We start from the raw sequence: 6,744 nt of genomic DNA, 5'->3' as shown, positions 1-6,744 counted from the left end.
TTCTTCTTTGTTGATTCTTGCTCACTGATATTTTATTATTATTGTTATGATTTTGCTCTTTGTTTTTGCTATTGTTATCATTGATATGGTGTTGCCACATTTTGTTACTGTTATTGCTAATCTTGGGTTTGTTTGCACCCGAAAAATTAATTATATAGATAGATTTACTTCACATTGACTAATTTTGGGACTGTAATACATGGCCGATGACATTATCTCTCCGTCGGATACTTGAGGCCACCACATTACGAAAGACGAACTTTATTTTCTCACGTTTATCTATTTTATATCAAAATGAATACATGGCCAGTGAAGAAACTTCTGTCAGTTTTCGAGGTCTTCTCAAATAAAAGACAGACAGTACAAATACGTAACAAAAAGAAAATAAATTAGGGTGATGACAAAATTTTTATAACATCACGACAACACGAAGGATTTTTTGATTCATATTTTGGCAAGACGATTTAGAATGACCGATAAATCGAGCAATCACTTCGTAGCAATGGTGATATCTAAAATTTAATCCGAGCCCACGCTTTAACAAAAATAATTCTATTTTATGTATATTTGTATACATATTGCACACATAGTTCTTAATTTTATTTTACTTTGTTACTAACGTGTTTGTACAGGTTCCTGAAAATACTTGTATTCAAAAGAAGAATTTTATATTTGAATCTTTGTTTATAAATTGTACACATCAAGTATAGTGAAACTTTACTTTTTTGGGGCATTGGGCAGGGACATTCTTTACTTACATATTCTTTAATGTATGCTTAGGCAAACTTAGGCCGTTAACACCTATATAAATAAATTAAATTAATTAAATTCACACATTGACATCATAAACATTTGTATAATCTTTCTTTTCAAGTAAAATCTTTATATTTCTCTTCGTAATTAGTTATAAAAATATTTTTCCTTTTTTACAGTACATAAACGATATCTTCTTTTCATATGACACAACATACTTTTCTTTTCACATATAATTTAAATATTCTTATACATACCTTTTACATATTTCATAACCATATATTTTATTTATATACTTAGTATACATATACTTTTACATAGTTTTAAACATTTATATTTTCAAAAGAATTAATTTACATTTAATATACATACACTTTTTACAATATTTTTAAATATACCTCCTCCCTCTTTGATAAATTTAGTCTAGTCAGGTACCACATTTATGGATCTTGAAGAGTGCCTAACCTTTTTCCTTTGAGATAACTTGAACTCTTACCTAGAATCTCAATTGATTTTTCACAGTCTAAAATATCAATCATACGTGTTATTAAATAAATAGATTTCCTTATTTTCCTTAAAAATTAGGTGGCGACTCTGTATAAAATTCAATTCTTTTTAGAGTTCATAAGTCGTGCTTATTTTAACCTTGGTAAAAATAGGGCACGACAATGCGTAGGAGATTTGAATCAAATTAAAGTCAAACAAAGAAAGGTACAGGCTACAATGAGGCTATAAAAGAAAATAAGCTAAAGGTTCAATAGGGCTAATTAGGAGTACGCACAAGGGTAGGTAAACGAGGAATAAGACATGACTATCAAAGAAATACCTATATCATCTCCTAAACCCACACTCTTTATTTCGATTTGTAAACACACCGGGCAAGTTCTAGACATCATTATGCATATGTAATAAATAGAGAACCTCACTCACTCCTGATGCATGCTAGATCCTGGTGCATGCTAGATTCAAGTAGGATCTCTATAGATTCTTGACCCAATAACTGCACATATTCAAAATTAAGCCAACACTAACAAAAAGTCACATAATTGAGCTTGGGCGTCTCAAAAATAGCATCCTTATTTAGTTTGGCATGCTTCTTCCTAGAAAAATTTTTCTCATGTCACATGGTCATATGGCCCAACAAAAAGTACCTCGTATTAGATTAGTGATCGCGTTCTCTCACCTATTCACCCCCTAAGACTAATTCTCCTTAGGACAGTCATCATCCATCCATCATCGAGAAAGACACCTATGAGTTATTAACAAAAAATTTACTCCAAAAATCGACATAAACATAACTAAGCAACTAAAATGATGAAACAAGTAATAGTAAAATAATGAAACTACTACTAACTATGAATTCAGAAAATATAATAATTACTAACTATTATAGATCGAATGTCTTAAAATGTCTAACTCCAAATCAACAATAATAATAATATACAAAAATATAACATCCATAATAACAATCTCGCCAGAATAGATAAAAGAGAAATGAGAGAAATGAGAACCACCACCCTATACTTAAAATGTAGTGCTGTCACAAAACAAAGTTATGATGTGATATAAACACTCCCTGGTCACACCTCATCTATGTCATCACCAACATCTGGACCACAGGCCTCATCACCCATGTTTGGGTCCATATCATCATCATCCTCAGACTTAATATCCAAACCCATATTTGCCTTTCCTCATCAGTAGAGATGTCATCATCCACTGGCTATACAACTTTTGGCCTATCCTCAGAAAAGTCCTGGCGTGGTGACTAAGTTAATAGTCAATCTCTAGTGTGTGTCTCATCTCTAGTGGTTTCTCTGCCACCCACTCTTAACTACACCATCTGCATCCCATACATACGGGCAATAATTTCATCATCCCGAGCGTAACACTCAGGCAATGTCAGCACCAGCCCAAGAGCAACATCCTGGACCCATGTATGGGTCACATCAACTAGGCGCATGTCCAATACTGGTCTATAATCTAGGGCCTCCTCCTCAACCTTATGATCCATCAGAAAATAAGTCAGCAGTCCACCAAAACTATACCTGCATCTTTGATGAAAATGAGCCTTTTTCATCATTGAAATAACCACTGCACCTATATTTATTGCAAAGCCCTCCTGCATCAGTGCATAAATCAAACAAACTCTGTCTCGAGTGACTTCTGTTATGTGCTTCCCAGCAATTAGGCAGTGACAGATGATCTTCAACCACATTCTCGCTTCCCTGTTCATCTGTGCATAGGGGAAGCCTTTCTCTCATTGGTGAATCCACCTAGCTGTAAATCTATTTCTGCAATATAGATACCTGATATTGTCATAGGGTGGAGTGATATTCAGCTGCCTCAGCTGAAAAGCATCGGCCTCAGGAGTGCCTAAAATGGCATTCAGATCATGTGTAGTAAAAATCATGACTTTTCCACGAATGCAAACTTTTGAATCAGGATGATACAATACAACAATAGAAGATACAAAATCAGCCCAAAATAGTCCACAAAATGGCTAAAACCAAGAGCCCTTTTGAGTCCTAGTCTCGGCCAACCACAACAACACAAGAATGGCACAATAACAACACTATATTGAGGTGGATTGACACCTATTTTTCAGCGAACAACAAACTAACAAGAAGATTACAAGATGGAAACAATAATGAGTTGAACAACAACAACAACAAAAATACCCACTCAACTTACACTAAAACAAAAGGAACAAAATAAAATTACAATAAAGTAAAGGGATAAATAGATAGACCACATGAGGGTATAATCTTAAGAACCCAAGAATGGACACTCTTGGACCCTTAACACTACATACAATAATAAACCTATCTCTTACGTGACACAAGATTGGATTGCACCTCTCTATCATCAACGTTTCCAAGCAAGCAACAACAAAAGAAAATCCACCCTATTGTTGTATCCTCGTTTCTTTTTTGGTGCCTCAAGAAGAGAGGACTTGTGTTCTTTGGTATTTCAAGACTTATAAATATCATTAAAAACTAATCAAAGAAACCCTACATGGTTCTATTTATATCCTATTACAAATAAAAGACAAAAAGGACCAAAAGGCCCCTTAAAGACTTAGGTGCCCATCAAGTGTAATATGTTGGCTGATTTTAGTGCATTTAGGTCCCTTTTTGCACTTCAATTGTACACACTAAGTCTCGAACCCAACATGCACTCCCATAAGTCCATATTCGTGATTATTCCCGTAGCACAGGATCTATTGGATCCCAGTTGGCATAGAACTCCCTAATTAAGTTCAAATTGCATTTAGTAGGTTGCTTAAAAATAAAGTTCATATGCAGCTCCTTAAGTTTCTGCACCATGCTCGAGAATTCTTTATGCAACGATCAATAAACTCGTCCGAGGCATACTTAGACTTAGTATACTTGTTATGCCCTTCCTTCCCCGCTTCTTCAATCCACCTAATTTCATACCAACGTGTCTGGCCTCCTGCAATAATAGGGGCTCTAGGTACCCAACCTGTTAGACGAAACCTCTTTTTTGATGGCTCAGAAGGCCCAGCAAGATCTTTCCCTTTTTGAGCTCTACTTGCCATAATACCTGTTAGCAACAATATGCAACAATCATGTCAAAATGGCATTATTTTGGCTAGTAAACTCCAAGTTTAGGAGGATTTAGAGGTCACTCCATACTTGTTGCTAACATAGGTGCATTAAATTTGAAACTAGGGTACTCAAACATCCCCTGTTCCACAATATACCCTAATGTCATAGCACCTAAGTAAACAGGAAACTAACTTGGTTATTAATTAATTACCACAAGTTCTTAATCCTGTGGTGACTCTGATCTACTCAGACTTCAAGCACGCACCACACTGTGCACACAAAGTAATTTCCAAAATCACATTCATACCAGACCATTATGTTTATTTTTAGTTTAACACACAACAACAATGTGAGTTCGGTACAAGCACATATGTAACCATGACTCATAGAGGACAAAATTACAACCACATTCTAAAATAATAACTCAACACAGCATTCACAATGCATTCATTCAACAAAACTTTGTTTCTATTCAATTACCTATGTGACCATGAGCTATAGAACATACGTATATGGTTAACATATCCCAAAGATCATTACAGGACTATCAAGATCTCCTTTTATGCACAAGCAACATAATCCACAGATTCCCAACAAGTACTAGCAGTATATATGTACAACAAATCTTACCAAAATCACCATGTGCCCTATTTTAGTTCTAAACAAGTTAAAACAAAGGTATTCAAAGTACCACAACCTAGTACACACCCACATACATCAAAACACACTAACCATCCAACGCGTTGAATCATAAGAATCATATTACTCACTTAAATTATCAAGTTGCATTCATGTAATTTTGCTCAGACCTTTCCTATAATTCAATAGGATGATAAGGATTTACAGAATAATATATCACAATTGGGTTGTGAAAAATTTAAACCCTTAACTCAACTTACCCAGAATATCACCCCACAACAACAAGCAATTACGAACATGGTAAGTAGTCAAAATATGGTTGTAAGTCTATGGCACCATTTATGTAATTCAACCACAACAGCCGAGTAAAGACGAAATAGAGAAACTTGAGCACTTACCCAATTTGAGGTCGCAGAGAGGAGCGAGAAAAATTCCTTTACGTGACACGCTTTAGGATGGGGAGAATTAGGAAGGATGGTATGCTAGGTTGTGGAAAAAGAGGGGATTTGGGGATTTTTGGAGTATAAAAGGGGAGAATTTGGGTTAAGAGGGGAAAAGCCGAGTAAAACCCGACTTTTTATTTTAAAAAATTTAAAAATTGACATCCTCCATGCCACGATCTTATCACAGAGGATAAAGGGAGTGGCACGTCGAAATCACGAAGGCTTACTGGAATCACCTCCGCGATATTTTCTTCTTGGCATACCATGACCTTATCAGGGAGGATAAGTGATGTGGCATGCTAATAACCCAGAGGCCCACTGTTATGCCATCTTGGGGAAATTCTGGTTCCCCCTTTACTTCCTTGTATTTTTTGTTGCATCAAATAGCATTTCATACCTGATAGCCTCCCGAAAACATATTTTACTCACTTTAATTTCTTTCCCATACCACAATTTACCTCATTCCTGCAATCTCATCAAAAACAACAAAATACATAGAAAGTGTGGGTTGCCTCCCACCTAGTGCCTTAGTTTCGGTCGTGTGGCTCGACACGTCTTTTTGTATTGTTATTTCTTTTCTCATTTTTTTCAAATAAAAAGGAAAACTATGCTATTATATTACATTCGTGGGTTTCTCTCACGTAGTACCTTATTTAGTATCATGGCATTACCAAACTCAATTTTTTTCATCTATAAATGTGATAGACATTTTATGTCTATTCACAGGATCTACCTAATAGTTCTTGACTCTCTTCTCATTCACCAAAAATATAGTGCTCTTGTCTTCTTGCCATAGCTCAATAACCCTGTGAGGGGTCATTCTTACTACTTCAAACGGCCCAGACCACTTGGACCTCAACTTACCCGAAAACAGCTTCAGCTTGAAATTAAATACCAGAACTTTCTATCCAGGCTCAAAGATTCAAGTCAAGATCTGCTTACCATGCAACCTTTTAGTATTTTCCTTATATAATTTTGCATTTTTATAAGCATTTAAATGAAAATCATCAAGCTCACACAACTGTAGCATTCTCTTTGTTCCTGAAATCTCCAGATCACAATTCAATTTCTTCACTGCCTAATAAGCCTGATGCTCAAGCTCTGCGATCAAGTGACACGCTTTTCATAAACCAATCAATAAGGAGAGGTTCCAATAGGTGTTTTATCATCTATCCTATACACCCATAATGCATCATTCAAGTTTACCGACCAATCTTTGATATTAACCATTGATTTTTTCTTGCAGAATTTGTTTAATTTTTTGGTTAGATACCTCCACTTGGCCACTCATCTATAGGTGATACGTTGTAGCTGCCTTACATCTGACCCTATATTTT

The 6,744-nt window shown here is 35.5% G+C and overlaps 1 long non-coding RNA gene across 1 annotated transcript; it reads right to left on the bottom strand.

Annotated features, from left to right (window-relative positions):
- Positions 1-3,312: 3,312 nt before the first annotated feature.
- LOC124900026 lies at positions 3,313-5,969 on the bottom strand. The gene is made up of 2 exons (XR_007057599.1): positions 5,363-5,969; positions 3,313-4,320 (listed from the first exon to the last, which is right to left on the bottom strand). It is a non-coding gene; the product is annotated as an uncharacterized LOC124900026 (long non-coding RNA).
- Positions 5,970-6,744: the final 775 nt, after the last annotated feature.

Source organism: Capsicum annuum, chromosome 7 (assembly GCF_002878395.1).
Source record: "Capsicum annuum cultivar UCD-10X-F1 chromosome 7, UCD10Xv1.1, whole genome shotgun sequence".
Taxonomy (NCBI): domain Eukaryota; kingdom Viridiplantae; phylum Streptophyta; class Magnoliopsida; order Solanales; family Solanaceae; genus Capsicum; species Capsicum annuum.
Note: the sequence above shows the minus strand (reverse complement) of the source record. Positions and strands in the feature narration are given on the sequence as shown.